The sequence below is a fragment of the Heloderma suspectum genome, chromosome 1 (genome assembly GCF_057233095.1).
Source record: "Heloderma suspectum isolate Gila_16-S chromosome 1, 16-S_ref, whole genome shotgun sequence".
In the NCBI taxonomy this organism is placed as follows: domain Eukaryota; kingdom Metazoa; phylum Chordata; class Lepidosauria; order Squamata; family Helodermatidae; genus Heloderma; species Heloderma suspectum.
In genome coordinates this window covers 99,819,171-99,836,046 of record NC_139458.1, presented here as the reverse complement: position 1 = coordinate 99,836,046, position 16,876 = coordinate 99,819,171, and the positions used below count along the sequence as shown (strand labels likewise).

The following is a 16,876-nucleotide window of genomic DNA, read 5'->3' as shown; positions in this document are numbered from 1 at the left end:
GTGCTTGTACATTATGATGAACCCACCCACCCAGCTAATCCTTACTGCTGCTGCTGCTTCTTATGGGGTTGGTGCTGTGCTAAGCCACAAATCTCCAGATGGTAGAGAGGCACCAATTGCTTATTATCCAAGGACTATGTCATTCACTGAAAGGAACTTTGCACGAATTGACAGAGAAACCCTGGCTGTTATTGCAGGAGTCAAAGAGATCAACAACTATCTTTATGGCCATGCTTTTAAAATACGCATGGATCACAAGCTTCTTTTAGGAATCTTCTCTCCTGGTAAGCCTACTCCCTGCATATTATCACCTCACAGGCAGCGCTGGAGCATTCTGCTCAATGCTTATGATTATACACTTGTCTACAAACCAGGGAAGGCAATAGCTAATGTGGATGGATTGAGTTGTGTACCACTTCAAATTCCAGATTTTGTTGTACCTCCTCCACTGGAAGCCTTGATGCTAGAAGCCCTTCCTGACCCACCTCTTCAGGCTGATCAAACTGCTAAGCTGACTGCTTGAGATCCTGTACTAGCTCGTGTTTTAAACTGGGTATGGAGGAGATGGCCAGGTAAGAAACTGCCAGAGGAATTTAAGCCACTCAAACACCATCAGCATGAGATGTCTGCCCATAAAAGATGTCTGCTATGGAGAAACCATGTTGTTATTCCAGATAAGGGTCATCAAACCAACTTGACCACACTGCATGCAACTCATCCAGGGTTCATTTGTACGAAAGCATTGGCAAGAAGCTATGTCTAGTGGCCAAGGATCGACTCAGATATTGAAAAAACTGTAAATGGGTGCAGTATTTGTCAGGCCACTAGGCACTATCCACCAAGAGCACCTATCTTTCCATGGGAAGTGACCAAGAAGCCTTGGTCAAAAATCTATATTGATTTTGCAGGACCATTTCAAGGAAAAAACTTCTTAGTTGTGGTAGATTCTTACTCAAAGTGGCCTGAAATACCATCACAAACAGCCACTGCAACAACCACAGCACTGCGCCACTTATTTGCAACCCATAGGTTGCCTGATACTATAGTCTCAGACTCCACCCAGATTTAGCTGAAGACTTACAAAGCAAACAAGAGCAAGCTCTGGATGCTGCCTTCTCAGCTCCTACTCTCCATTCATATGCCCCACAAGATCAGGTGTTTGCTAGGAACTATGGTCCTGGACCTAGGTGGGTTCCTTTCTCTATCACTGAGGTCACTGGACCTATGTTATACAAGGTCCAGTGTGCAGATGGATCAGTGTGGCATCACCATGTTGACCAATTGAGAAAGCATTCTGGCCAGAGTAGATTGTCATCAGCAGAGGTACAGTAGCTGCTGAAGATCTATCTGGAACTGATGTGTTTCTCTCACTGTCAGTTGAAGTGCCAGAACCACTAAGTAATGAGAGCAATACTCCTTCCTTGCCTATGGCAGTTACTGAAAGAAAGTCATCTGAGCAATCTAAACCTACTAGTCAAATGCAGAGACTGTGCCATGAAAAGATAGCCAGTGTAGTGTAGTGGCTAGAGTGTTGGACTGGGAGTCAGGAGATCCGGGTTCTAGTCCCCACTCAGCCATGGAAGCTCACTGGGTGACTTTGGGCCAGTCACGGACACTCAGCCCAACCCACCTCACAGGGTTGTTGTTGTGAGGATAAAATAGAGGAGGAGGATTATGTATGCCACCTTGGGTTCCTTAAGGAGGAAAAAAGGTGGGATATAAATGAAATGAATGAATGAAAAGGTACCTCCTCATTAGTTGAAAGACTATGATAGCTAAGCGGAGAAGAATGTTATGTATTCTAGGGGGGTGGGGGTATTGTGGGTTAGTATTGTTTTGAACTTTGGCAGCACCTGTAGAGTTTGGAGTAGCAGCAGTGGGTGAAGTTTCTGTGAAGTTCTGCAGTTCTGTGTGTGATAAATAAAAGACAGTTGTGTTGGAGGCCTGCCAAACCTTACAGTCATTCCTTCTACCTATACAACACTGGTGGTGACAGTTGAGGGAGGAGGAGCCTTCAGGAGGGACCTCTTCAGCAGGGCTGGTACAATGGCCCTGCTCTCCCTATCATCTCCCTCGGCTCAGCTTGCTGGAATGGCTGCTGGTGGTGACAGTCAAGGCTATCACTACTCAGCTAGATGAATCAGGCACATTTTATTTGTCAATTTTCTGTACCGCCCATAGCTGAAGGCATCTCAGTTGGTGCATGTTTGGATCCTTCAAATCCTTCAAAGACTAGTAGTTACTCATTTTATATAGCATACTTGCTTTGAACATTCCATATTCAATAGTGTTTAAGTACTAGAATGAAGAATGTTACAAATGAAACATGAAGTAGTGTCACAACAGTCCTAGACACATTACATATCATTACTGTGGCTTTCGTAAGTAGTAATATTTACTCCTTCCCTTGCAGAATATGACTTTTGAATACTTTAAAACTTTGTTCAGCAGTGCAATGTAACTTCTGTAGTTGAGACAGCGGCAAGGTTGAAGAAATCAAACAAACTGGGTCAACAACAGAATATGGTGGACAGTTTTCACAGTTGAGGGAAGTAAGCATTTAGGACCTCAGAAATCTGAATTGGGATAGTTGCCATTTAACATCCATACAGTTTCTCGAGTTGGGGTGAGCAGTGAGGTAGCCAAGTTTACTGGTGGCACCAAATTATCGAAGGAGAGTGAAGACCAAGGAGATGAGATAGGATACCTCCAAATGGGGCAGATTGGTAACCAAGTCTCAAATGAGATTCAATATAAGGCGGTATAAAGAGTTATACATCGGGACAGAATATCCTAACTTCATGCATACACAGTGGTGTAGTGGAGCCAGGAGTCACAGGAATGCAGTCCTGGCCCTCTTTTTATTAGCAGGGATGCTGACACCATCTGGCACTCCCCTCAGAATTTCCTGTTCCCTCCAAATTTATCTCCAGTCTCCACAGTAGCTGGGAGGAAATGATTTTTTTTCCCCTCAACAACAGTATATTGTTCCTTGTTGTAAAATGAAGTATTATTTTGAAGTGGCTTGGTCTTGAATGGGCAATTAAGACCCAATGGTTTTACAAAAGTCCCGCTCCTAGCAGATGAAAACTCCTAGAACTGGTTTGTTGATCTGGATCACATCTATGGACTCTCCTTAGGGGCGCGCTATAGGGGCTATCATGATGGGTGCCTGAACTTCAAAATTTACCACTACACCACTGAACATACATACACCAGTTAAGTCTGACCTGGCTGTGACTACTGAGGATAGAAATCTAGGAGTCATGGTGGATAGTTCACTGAAAATATGAACTCAGAGTGCTGCAGCTGTGAAATTGGAAAGCTTTATGTTGGAGGTTATTCGGAAAAAATAAAGGATTAAAAATAAAACAGCCAGTATCATAATGCCATTACATGCATGATGCAGGTGCAATTGGAATACTGATGTCACTCCATCTCAGAGAGGACATCATAGTGCTGGAAAAGGTACAGAAAAGGGCAATCAAAATGATCAAAGTGTTGCAGCACTTTCTCTACAAGGCAAGGCCAAAGGATTGGGACCTTTTAGCTTCAAATAAAAAGATGATGAATGGGAGACATGCTAGAGGTTTATAAAGTAACTGTGGGAAGAAAGTTGGTAAAGAAACTGTCTAAAGACATTTCTGAAAAAAAATATTCAAGCATTGCTGCCACTTTTCTGTAGCCAAGTTGAGCATTAGAAAAATAAGTGTCCCCACCAGCCTGGCCAGCTGTTGGAAACACTTCACACCTCCAAGCAGCTCACCCCTTCTTCTCAAGACAGCTGAGAGGTTTGTAACTTTTTCTTTCTATTGACCTTTTGTGTAAACTTGGTTGCACTATCTTTGTTTCCTGACAGAGTATTCAGATATTCCTGAGCCATGTCCCTGGTCTTCCGAAGCTGAATCTGCTTCCACTGCTCCAAAACAAGCACTGTTCTAAAACAACTTGGGCTCTTTTGTTATTAAAAAAAAAAATTCTTGTGCTCTTAATGTGTTTACCTAAAAGCATGGAAATAAAAACTGACCAGTAACATAATGCAGTACTTTCCTTGATTCTGCAGCCGCTGCCTTCCTTGTTCAAGCCTCTGAAAATATTGTGCTATGTTCTCCTTTAACTCTTTGTGTACCTCAGTGGCAGCTCTTCTACATAAAGCAAAGACTCAGCACCTATCTCAATCATGCCTCTTCAGGTATGACATTTTGCTTCTCTCTAGCATTTATATTACAGTGCAACATCGTTCCACTCTAAATCCTGCTTCTTTGCTGCCTGATACTTCTGAAAGTATCGCTTATGATTGTTTAGAAGTGGCTGAGAACCTAGCAAAGCCACGTCCAGACCTGTCAGATGAGATGAGCCACTGATTAATGTAGATTGCGTTTCGCGTATATTTTGTGGATGGGTCATGTCAAAGAAATACTAAAGAGATATGCTGTCTGTACTTCCCATATTGTAACAGAACAACATTGTTTTGCCTAACTGTACTTCTGCTTAAGTGGCAGAACTTTTTGCCCTCTCTAGGGCTACTGCCTTATTCCTTTCAGCAATAAACCAGCCTCCCATGGCAACTTTTGAAGATGTTGCACAACTCCAAAATCAGGCCCAAATATTGAAAAAGTAGAGACTGGCTGGTTGTCCTCACTGTAGGGATGGCGGAGAATTTCTCCCCGAAACTTCGGGGGGCCGAGCGCCAACGTGTTCGGCCTCCCGAACAAGTTTCGGGGAGAAATCCCCCGCACCCCCCCCGGGATGGGACTTACCTTCACCGAATGTCCCTCCCAGTGGCTGGTCCGGCCGGCGGTTCGGCGGGTGTTCGAGCGAGGCGGGAGCGGCAGCCGGTCTTTCGACCGGCTGCCGCCGCCGCCGCCATTGCAATGAAAGAAAAAAAAAAAAAAGCCCCCTGATAGGCTACGTGACGATTCACGTAGCCTATCACGGCTAGATTTGCAAAGTCAGCCGTGATAGGCTACGTGAATCGTCACGTAGCCTATCACGGGTGACTTTAAAAAAAAAAAAAGTGTACGGATAATGGCGGCCCCCATAGGGAGCCGCCATTCCCGTTCCTTATTTGGTCGCTGTAGTCTACGTAAATGTTTACGTAGACTACGGCAAAAATAAGGGCAACGCTATTTGCGTTGCCCTTATTTTCGCCGTAGTCTACGTAAACATTTACGTAGACTACAGCGACTAAATAAGGAACGCGAATGGCGGCTCCCTATGGGGGCCGCCATTCGCATACGCGCTTTTTTTTTTTAAAGTCACCCGTGATAGGCTACGTGACGATTCACGTAGCCTATCACGGCTGACTTTGCAGATCTAGCTGTGATAGGCTACGTGAATCGTCACGTAGCCTATCAGGGGGCGTTTGTTTTTTTTTTACTTTCGCGTTCGCGGCCGGGCGAGGCGAGGCGCCTCCTCCCCGGCCTGAATTTCGGCCGGGCGAGGCGGGAAGCCTCCCCCCCGGCCTGAATTTCGGCCGGGCAAGGCGGGAAGCCTCCCCCCCCGGCCTGAACTTCGCGGGGGGAGCAGCGAAGCGCCTCCCCCCCACCGCGAACGGCCTTCGACGACAGGTAAGTGACTTTCGTCCACCCCTAGCTCAGTACACTGACCATTTGTGGCACTCCCTGGACAGCCGCCTGGTAGCACCCATGGTCCTTCTTCCCCACCTTGTAGTAGCAGATAAGAGGGGTGGAGTCAATTGAGTCAATCCCTTCATCAGCCCTTTAAGTCATTTTAAACCCAGAAAGAGAAGAACATCTCTGGTTGCCATCGTGGTACTGGCTTGTTGCCCTTTTTCCTGCTATCGTGTGAGATCTTCCTACTCTGGATTACAAAATAGCCACCTCTAAAGGACCAGTAATGAGCCAAGCACTTCCTACTGAGGTGAGCATAAGCCTAACAGTGAGCCCAGGTCCTGTTAGTGAATAAAGAGTTGTCTCAGCCTCCACCAGAGACACATTTTCATGATGTGGCCCACCTGCATCCTGGTCCTGCTTGACATCTTTAGTTGCATGAAAGCAAAGAACACTTTCCTGAAAGTAGTGAACCAGATTCAAGTAGACTTGAATGCATCCAACTGCTAGATCTGCAGCCATGTGCTAGTCCATGCTCATAGAGGCATACCAATGATCCCAATTCCACAAAATGAGACTAAAATGATTAAACCCTATTACCTAGATCTACCAGAAACAGCCACCTACCAAGATGTGCAATGTAATAAGCATAATTGTTGTTTGTATTATTTTGTTCCATGTGATCAATGCTTTGGTTAAATGTATCAAATTCCTTACAAAAACTGTACGTAAAGCTGAACTGCACCAGATGGTCAGTAGAATGCAAAAGAGAAATGTGTATGAAGAGAAAGAGAGATATAAAGAGATATGCCCTCAGCCCGGCACCAGCTTGTCTGGCTAAAAGGGGGGGGCATTGCGGGCAGGTGGGGTGACAAGACATAGGGGTCTCTGATTGGTGCACCCCAGTGGCACCACCATGCAGGGAGGGGCAGACTGAGCTGCCTTAAACTCAGCTCCCCCTCCCAATCTCAGCTCTCTGGCTCGACGCAGCTAGAGAGAGTTACAGCTCCGCCTGAAAACGAATGAAGAACACCTGCCTGCTGGAGATCAGCTTCGTCGTCGTTCCAGCCTCCCAGACTCCACGTGCAATCTGCACGCCTAAACCGCTCCACGTCAACGCTTGCCTCGACTCCAGCGTTGCCGGTGCTTGCAGTGGGCCGCTCGCGCTCCAGCGCGGCTGCCTCGGGCCCGGTGCCTGCTCTGTTGGCGGTGGGGCTGGCGTTGGTGGCGGTAGGCGTTAGGGAGCGGCGCCTGTCGCGGTGGGCGGTTTCGGGCCCCACGTGCCCCAGCGCTTGTGGCGGTGGCCCGCCCGCCCCCTTCCTTCTTCCCGCCTTTGATCAGCATGCCTACCAGGCCCTGGGTTTGGTGGCACATGCGGCTGGGGCGCCCGGGCCCGAGCGCTGACCCCTCCTCGGCCCTCCCATACGGGGGCGCCGGCTCTCACAGCTGCGGGGCGCCCGCCCCCTCCCTTGCCTTCTCCTCCTCAGGTGGTCGCGCCTGTGTCCCGCTCCCCTGCGGGGCCAGCGGCATTGACAGCGGCGGCAGACCTGCTCCTTTGCTGCCTCCTCCCCGGGGTCGCGGCGTGCGAATGCTGCCGCGCCCCTGGGGTGCTGCCGCTCGCAGCAGGGCGCGCAAGTTTGGGCGCCGCTCCCTCCTCGCGTGCCTTGCCGTGCCGGCGGTGGCGCCTGTGTCGGTGCCGGCAGCGGGCATCAGGGGGCGGCGCCGGTACCTCGCTTCCTGGGGCGCCGGTGCTGTCGGAGGCGGCACACCCCCCCTCCGACGCACCCCTTTTCCTCCTGCGCTGGCACGGGCCCCGGGATTGCCTCCCCCAGGGCGCGCGTGTTTCTGCGCCGCCCCTCTGGGCTGAGGTTTGCCGCGCCAGTGGGTGCGCCTTTTCAGTGGCGGCGCGCGTTTGGTGCAGCACTAGTTGCTGCCGGTGCTTCCCGGCATGCGAGAACGCCGGCGCTTGCGTCCGCACCGTGCCCGCCCCCCCCGCCCGATTAGCCAGCTCTCGCCGCCGCTCGGGGAGCCCAGCGCGCTCGCGGCGGCGGCGCGTGTACCCCCCCCATGACAAAGCAAATACACACACACACACACACACACACACCCCAACTAAAACAAAACCAATGATAATAATAATAACAACAGTAGTAGTAGTAGTAGTAATAATAATAATAAATTAAAAAACAATGTGGGGAGAGGGGATGAAAAAAAAAAGAGAGAGAGAAAGAAAGAAAAAAGAAGGGGGGCAAGGCAGTGCCCCGCGTTCACGCCTGGCTTCCATGGCCATGGGCCCTTCCCGTGCCTTTTGGGCACCAGTTTTTGCAAAGGGCAACAATCGCCCCCTCCCTCCACGCCACTCACCTCTTTAGTCGTTATCGGCCGCGGAGTGTGGCCCTCCTATCTAGAGGCGCGCCCCACTTCCCATCCCAGGACTCTCCGCCTTAGCTTGATCTCGGGTCTGCAGGTCTCGAGAGCTGTGGGGTGTTTTCTGTTGCCCTCGAAGCCCAGTGTGTAGCCTCCTGCTGCATTTACTTCTAGGGGTGCTGGTTGGAGTGTTGGACTGGGTCTGGTACCCAGGCTATTGCTTCTTTCTCGCCAACATTGTGCCAAGCTTAACCCACCTTACACATCTTGCCCCCCAAGAAAGGCCAAGGTAGAGAAAAAGGGAAGGGTAGGGCCCCGCCCCCCCCTCCCCAAGAGACTGCTGCCAAGGCCTGATTCTGAGTCTGATTAGGAGGCAGACCTGGTACTGGCATCAACTCTTGCTCGTTTGGAAGCCGATGAGTGTTCCTCGGGGATATCTCCCCCTCCCCTGGTCAGGCCTTAGAAGCTCTCGGCTGTCCAGCCCAAGCGAACACGACAGCAGACCCAACACTCGCTACTACTTTTTCTTTCAGTTCGTCCGGACGCTCTTGAAGCCTCCACTTCATGGCTCACCGCCCATGGTTGAGCTCCTCCCTTCTGCAACCTCCTCTTCCCCGAGTGCCCAAGCATCAACATCTAAGCTTCTAGTCAAGGATCAGAGCACGGCCACAATGGGTGCAGCTCATCTGGATGCTGTTGAAGCCTCCATCTTCTTCCTTGTGGTTTCGCCCAGGCGACACACCACAGCTGGGGCGGTCCACCCTCCTGGGACAGCTCTGTCCAGGAGCATTGCAGGCGGCATCGTCTTCCTTGCTCCCGGGGTCCCGGACGCGGCTGCTTTGGATATGGGTGAGATGACTGCACCTTGCCCCACTTGTCCAGACGGGCGACCTGCAAGGCCGTGTGGTTGCCGTCTTAGCTTACCTCCCTGGAGTGGCTGCCCCCCCCCAATGTCACCTGCAACTTTGTCAGTCACACCCCACAGTAGCCCAGCCGCTCAACTCAGCAGCTTACAGGGTTCTGCTGGATTATCTTACGATCCCTCGCCCTGCCCCTGCCCGCTTGGGCATCCACGTAGGTGGCATATCAGATCCCTATGCTAATCTGGCAAGTTGTGATGCCACCAGGGCTACTCCTTCTCCTAATGGGTTTCACTGAGGAGGTGTGTGCCCGGCTTACGTCAAGGCCTTTCACAGGAGGGCCGCCACTGCCCCTTTTCTGCGCAGGCACCTGTTGGACAAGGACCTTTCGCACCACTTTTGACTCCTTCCCGGCCTGTCTGGAGACAGATCTGGCAGTGGCCACATTTACCAGGCTGTCTCCCGCAATGGCCCTTCGCCTATGGCGGGTTCGCTGCTTCAGCACCGCTGCCTGTGCTGGGAATACAGCCCCAAGGGTGCATACTCCCAGAACCCATGCCTTTTCCATCATGAGTGCTCCCTTGTAGTACTCATCCTCCCCTTGTCCAATGCCTGGGGATGGTGGGGTTCCCCCCCCCCTTGGAAAGGCCGAGGCAGCAGGAAGCTCTCTTGGGCCCATGCCCGGTTAGGTTGGTGCCGCTACTCCGACTTTAAGACGCTACCCCAACAGGGGGAACACGTTTTAATTTGGAACACGGTTTTATGCTAGGTTATAGGACATCACCCCCTTTTCTAGGTCAATACTCGCCATCCTTACCTCGTGAGCAACATTGCTCCTCGCCAGGCGTCGACATGTTCCTGATAGGTTAACAAGGCAGGACTGGCAGAAGGATTATAGCCCCCCCCCTTTTTCCACACCCCGTTATCTACTCTAGGGATCTCCCTTCTGGAATTGGTGCCCAGGAAATCATCTAGGGAGTTTATCTTGATTCGTAACTGCTTTTCTCTGAGGGCCAGCCTGTTAATCATGAGATTCCTGATCATCGGTGTTCTGTGCGACACACCTAGTCGACGTGGCAGTTGTCTTGGTTCAGGATCCCGTCCACGAGTCCCTGGGAGGCATATGCTACATGAGTCCAAAGATGGTGGTCAATGTTCTGACCTAACGCGAATATTGCTTCCCTTTCCTGTTACTTCGGTGTCCCCTAGTTCACAAAGGCTCAGGGCCGGTTGCCCACATCAACATTCAGTAAAGCCAATCTGATACCCTTAGGCGTTATACTAGCCTCCCTGATGACAACTTTCCGGTCCTTTGAGCACAGCTTCAAGCAGTTATACATCTTCCTAGAGTTTTCCTTTGGGGGAGCCATGCGAGATATTGTAGGGCATCTTCTTTTCACAGTTAGGGTAGCGGCCCCTGACCATGCTTTTCTCGCGCCGGCCCAGTTTGGGCAATGTAGGGTCTGCGGCTTTCGCACCATCGAACCAGGGTCACTTCTGCTGTGTGCAAGTATCCATGGGCATGGCTTCTACTTGGTAAGGCTTTAATGGCACCTCCTTGCGGAGGCGTGAGCTGCTCTTCAAAGCCGGACTGCGGATTCACTTTGTTCCGCTGCCGCCCAAGGTGGTTTCAGGCTCTTAGGGCAGGTCCGATCGCGCTGGGGGTAGTGGCTTGTAGAATGGCGGCCGCAGTCTTTGAGCAATATTTTCAATGACCTTATAGGCAAATCAGTAACCTCCACCCTTCGGTATGACAGCGTTACCACGTGATTCATTCTCAGTCCTCCTGAAATCGGATGGTCATGTCATGTGTCAGTGTGCCCGCACTCCAGCGTTGGTGTTACAACATCTGGTTCTGGGTCCACCATGTGTCGGGTTAGACAAACCCAATGGTTGATGCTTTGTCATGAAATTAGGTCAATGACTTCCAGGCTTTAGCCCCGCGGGTGCTCCATTCCCAGATCCCATCCTTGCAGGGACTGAGAGACTGAAGCCATGCATGCCACCCTGCATTCCAGGGCTCTCCATACAGGAGCTACCTGCAACAGTGCAGGTAGGGTGTGCCGTGCATTAGGCAAAGCTTCAGTGTTAGGATTCATGACCTTACCATAGATCATCGGCTGCAATTTTGCGCCTCCTTAAGAACAACAGACTATATGGGACTATAAGTCGCAAGCTGGCCATTTAGCCTTCCGGCCCACAATGATGGGATTCTCGGACTTCAGGTCAGATTTTGGATTCGGCGGGCAATATAGGATAGGGCATAGATGTGGCCTGCTTTTAGTAAATTTAGTGACCCTCTCTCCCCAGTTACCCCTTTTGGATTCCGGGGGTAATGGCACTCCATTTGCGCTTTCCAGAAAGACGTTTCCCTGTTCCACGCAGCAGCCTTAATGGCCTTCATCAACCCCCCCCCCTTTGGAATTCAGGGTTGGTCTGGGCTTCCAAGTACGACTTGTCCTGGCAGGGCCTTGATACAGTTCAAGGCGCATGTCTGGCCCAATGTAACCCACTTATGCATTTGGTGTCAAATTGATTGGTATGGCAAGGGCATGGCAGTGGCCCATGGCCAAACGCAAGTCGATGGTTAGTGCCCCATCGGGACCTTAGGGTTCTATGGAATGCCGTGGGTCGGAGGAAGGGCTTCCGTTGTATTGATTCAACGGCTTACTGTTGACATAAGGGCAATTGGGCAGTTTCTACATTAATTCTACCCCGCTAGGCCTAGGTAATTTTGCAGTTTAGAACCCACAGGTGTTACATTGAAGCAATCTCCATGATAGCCGCTGGAGGTTTCTCTCTCAGGCACGTTGTGGCAGTTTAAAGGGGGCTTCACAGCGCTCCGGCCTGCGTTCACGAGTCGTCTGCTTCTGCCTGACACAACTCTCGCTTTGCTTGCCCCAATGTGTTTATTCCCTAGACCAGCAGACTTGTCGTATGCCGGAACAGGAGCCCTTACACGGGCATGTTACGTCTGGAGCTGCTCAAAGGGCTTGTACATCAATTTCAGACTGCAGCTTCTGTCACACCGTCACATTAAGATCCAGTGGCTTCCCAGACGAGGCATGCGGTGGGAGTCCCCTCCTCACTCTGTTCCACCAAAAATCGTCAGTCTTCCTTCACAGGTCCAGGTGCTGCACATTGAGAGGAAGGACTTCGGCTGTAGCCAGGCGAGGACCTGATTGAACAGGCCTTGGTTGAGAGGCAGGTGGTCTGGCATACCTGGCCGGAAGTAGCCTATTGCAGCCCTCACAGCTCCCATGGATCATTGGGAAGGAATGGAATGACATTGCCAATGGCAGGGCACGTCGGAAAATGCACAGAGAAATGGCTTATGGCCCATGCGAATGAGGTGATGGATGCACCACCCGCCAAGGAATTCTGTGGACATGGAGGGAGCCGTTACAGGACGGACAGTGTCCGCCTGTCTCATGTAGTGTATAACATATTTCTGTCTGATCTGCAAAGGGGCCTGCGGGAAGTTCTTCTGCGCAGGTGAGGGGAGTTTCACAAGCTCTAGGCTTGTGACTCCTGTGGTGGCTAGGACGGGCAAAAACAGGAAAATAGGGATGGTGTGCATGCAGAGGCACCTTATGGTGACAGGTGACGCCTGAGGCCCCCCAAACGGGTTGTGCGGCTCGGCGGGGGGATAAGGGTTGCCTGGGAGACCAACCCTACTCACTCACCCAGGTGTTGTATGGCACCGGGTTTGGGGGTGACACCAGAAGGTCTACCTCCCCCAGAAGGGGCAGTCCGGAGGGATGGCGAGATCACCGCCACCCCTCAGGCTGATTGTGTTTTCGCCCATGAAGTGCCAGCTAGCCACTGACACAGTTAGATGCCCGTCCTAGTTACCCCTTTGCAGCTATTTGCAGCTATTTCAATAAATGTGGCCCAGTTTTCAACCCAAGCTTGTTGTCTGCATCTTCTTTAACCCATCTCCGCTCGCAAATGCCCTCACCCCGGCGCCAGCTTGTCTGGCTAAAAGGGGGGGCCATTGCGGGCAGGTGGGGTGACAAGACGTAGGGGCCTCTGATTGGTGCACCCCAGTGGCACCACCATGCAGGGAGGGGCAGACTGAGCTGCCTTAAACTCAGCTCCCCCTCCCAATCTCAGCTCTCTGGCTCGACGCAGCTCCCTCCCACCCTCCCCTAAGCAGTGTGGGTTTTCTTACCGGTTGCCCTTTTGGGAGCCATGTAGGAATATTTTGGCTCACAGTTCGATTGGCCTATTACTGTGCGTCTTTTTTGCCTATGTCACACTGTTTTGCGGGTCGAGTGTGTCCTGTAAGGGAATATGGGCTTTATCGGTCACATTCCAGTTGGCGGCTAGGACAGGCAAAAACAGGAAAGTAGGGATGGTGTGCATGCAGAGGCACCTTATGGTGACAGGTGACGCCTGAGGCCCCCCGAATGGGTTGTGCGGCTCGGCAGGGGGATAAGGGTTGCCTGCGAGACCAACCCTACTCACTTACCCAGGTGTTGTGCGGCACCGGGTTTGGGGGTGACACCGGAAGGTCTACCTCCCCCAGAAGGGGCAGTCCAGAGGGATGGCGAGATCACCGCCACCCCTCAGGCTGGGTGTGTTTTCGCCCATGAAGTGCCAGCTAGCCGCTGACACAGTTAGATGCCCGTCCTAGTTACCCCTTTGCAGCTATTTGCAGCTATTTCAATAAACGTGGCCCAGTTTTCAACCCAAGCTTGTTGTCTGCGTCTTCTTTAACCCATCTCCGCTCGCAATGAACAACTGATAACAATACAAGCATAGATGGTGAGCCTGATAGGCTCAAAGGGGGGATTGTGAAGGTAGGCCTGACTAGGCCTTGTAAGTAGTTTGGTTCAGGTGAGGTGCCTGATGGGATTGAGTGTGGTGTGTGTATGTGTGTGTGACCATGAGAAGGTAATTGTAACTTGCTCATAAGCAAGAAATTCCTATCCACCAAAGTAGCTCATCCCTAAAGATAAGAAGGCCGCTGTGTTGATAAGACTGTTGCTGAGTACTAATTGGTTTCTGAGCATGCGTAGTGTATTGGGCTTGTTCTCTAACTTTCAGTCTGTATAAATGCATCCTGTTTTCTTTTTGGGGGAGAGACACAGTTTCAGCCTAACCTGCCTTGGATATATCCTCACTGTGTGGCCACTGTGTGAAACAGAATGCTAGACAACATGGACCTTTGATATGATCCCGCAGAGCATCATCATATATACTTCTCTGTAGAATGGGAGCCCTAGGTCTGGCCCATACCACTGCAGGCTGCTCTGTGTACCCTAGCCTGCTGCTGAATTCCTTCCTGCACTGTCATTGCTCTCCACCATCAAAACCTTTGGCTGGGATTCATCACTTCCAACAACCCCCACAGCCAGGGTCAGGGGTTATTTTTTGGAGCATCTTTGTTCCAAACTGTCTCAAGTAGAAACCAGTGCACCTCCCAAATTTGGTGATTGATATGTAAGGGAAAGAGGATGCTAAGCCCTCTCGATACATATTTGTATGGCACCAACATTTTTTATGTTTTAAGTAAAAAGTTTAAACTGTTTTATTCATCCACACATTTAAGAGATGGCTTATTTTGCTCATTCTCTCTCTCTCTCTCTCTCTCTCTCTCTCTCTCACACACACACACACACACACACACACAGTTATCTTTCTATTTATTGTTATAATTTCTACTGTATTTTAGCATGTTAACTGGAATTTTGCTATTGGATTTTATTGTTCCGTATTGTAAGCCATCCTGAAGACTAGATAGTGGAAAGATAGGGTATGAATACCATAATTCAATAGAATGGATAAATTAGGCTTGTGGCTCAGGGAAAAAGGCAAACATAATACACAGCTGGTGGCAATGGAAGCTTTTTTCTTTTCTTCTTTTAAACTCTCATGAGGAACAATTTCAGAAAACAAGTGTCTGGGGAAAAGGTGGAAACCTCCCCTACCTGTACACTTTGCCCCTCACTTTCATGGCAGCTAGGCAGAAAAACAAAACAAAGAACGCTGTTCACCTGGTTGATGAGAAACACTATTAAAGAAATCAGGGAGAAATCAAGGAAGTTGAATCAAGTACTATGATGGTGTTGGGATACTGGGGTGCACTGGGATGTATGTTATACATTTGGAAGTCTTGCCTCAGCTTGACTGTGTTTATCATTATCATTTAATTTTGTATTGTTATTGATCAATACAATTATCATTCTTATTATCATTCCCAGTTTATGGGAGGAGGAGCTTGAGAGGAGAACTGTGGTGCTCTCCATGGTGAAGGTAACATTCTTGGTGCTCCTGCCTTGGCCACCTCAAGGTCAGGACTTGCCACACAATGGCCAGGTTTGCACAGTCAGCAGGGAAAACCACCCAGGATGGGTTCTTTCCCCCACCCATGCACGTGCCCGGCATTTGCTAAACTACCCGCGCCTCAGGTTGCCATGTTGTCTGAACCCGGCATGCAGCGGGGGTGGCTTCTAACCCTCCCCACAACCCCACAACTCATGGCTTGTAGTAAGGGTTGTGGGGTGGGTTAAAAGCCACCCCTGCCACCCCACAGGCTGGGTTCAGATGCCACGGCAACCCATGGTGCAGGTAAATAAGCAAATGCCGGTCACATAAGTAGCACGTGCAGGGGTGGGTGAAACAACCCATACTCATAGTTTTCCCCACTGATCATGTGAAGCCAGCCAGTATCTCCATGGCAGAAGCAGATGGAGCTGCATGCATCCCTAGGCCTAATTTCAAAAGCCCTCTGGAAGTGATTAGTTCGGACCTCTAGCAAAAGCAATCTGTCCCTCCCCTGGCAGCCCACTAGGTGGGCAAGAAAAGGGAAGGAAGAGAGAGAATAGACACAGAGAGAGAAGAAAGAGGGCAGAAAGAGAGAGAGAGAAAAGGGGCGGCTCTGCTCATTTTTGGCTCTGGCGCCATCTACCACCAGCATGCAGACCCTGACAGATTATCCCTAAGGGAATGCATCCCTCAGCAGAAAACCGGTTTTCCACCTGCTTCATACACATACAGTGGTGGGGACCTGGTTTTAAATCACAAATCAATCAATAACAATCAATACAAAATTAAACCCCAACAAATTAATCAGTTATTTAAAATAAATGATTTGTTTTAAATAACAAATCAAGGTTCAATCCCGGGCTTCTCCAGGTAGCACTAGCAAATAATCCTGCCTGAAACCCTGGAGAGCCATTGCTGCTAATCAGTGTTGAGACTACCAGGCTAGATGGACCAATAGTCCAACTCAATATAGGGCAGCTTCCTTAATATTGGTAGGTATGTAATAGTACAGAAATGATGTCAGCATGCCAAATTATGGTCTACTGAGAAGGGGCGGATTTGGTCAGGGGTGGGGAACCTGTGGCCCTTCAGATGTAGTTGGACTCTAAATCCCATCAACCTCAGCCAGCACGGCCAATGGTCAGAGATGATGGGAGCTGCAGTCCAACAACATTCTGAGGGCTGCAGGCTCCCCACACCCAATCTAATTGCTTCCAGTCCTGGCTCCTAAAAATATACTATTGGTTCCTAAGAATTATGAAACATTTTGCACAGCAGTATATCCCCAGATTCCCCGCATTGTTGGGTCCTTGCCTATTCAGCTGTTCTTTTTCCTTGTTCCTTAAGTATTTTAGTGAAATGGTTTCACTCCCCTTTATTTCCCTTTGCATTCATTCTTTACTATGTCTTGGATTAGTTTGCTTTTCTGCTACCACACTTCCTCCAATTGCCATCATATGCCTCATCTTCCATTTCAGTGCACCTTTTGTTTCCTCACGCATGCATGCACGCTTCTTTTGTGCAGAGCTTTCCCTCTAAAATAACTTCTACATAGTCCCAATCAACTACAGCGACCTATTCAATTTTCTCCAGGGCTCCTAATCTGTGCTCTCAGTCTATATATTCATTTTTAAACCTCTAGAATTTAATTTGATTCCCTCCCCTCCCAATTCACTGTGTTCGTTACATTTTTCTTGTCAGCATGTAATTCATTACTAGGCTGACTAACTTTTGCCTCACTTTACAGTTTGTCACATCATCATGAGAATGGCTTAAAATCATGCATTTTTTTTTTAAAAAAAA

General features: G+C 49.9%; 1 protein-coding gene across 1 annotated transcript in view; it reads right to left on the bottom strand.

The window, feature by feature from the left end:
• Positions 1–16,876, bottom strand: part of NELL1 (neural EGFL like 1) — a 673,415-nt gene that overhangs the window by 205,530 nt on the left and 451,009 nt on the right. The window lies entirely within an intron of this gene.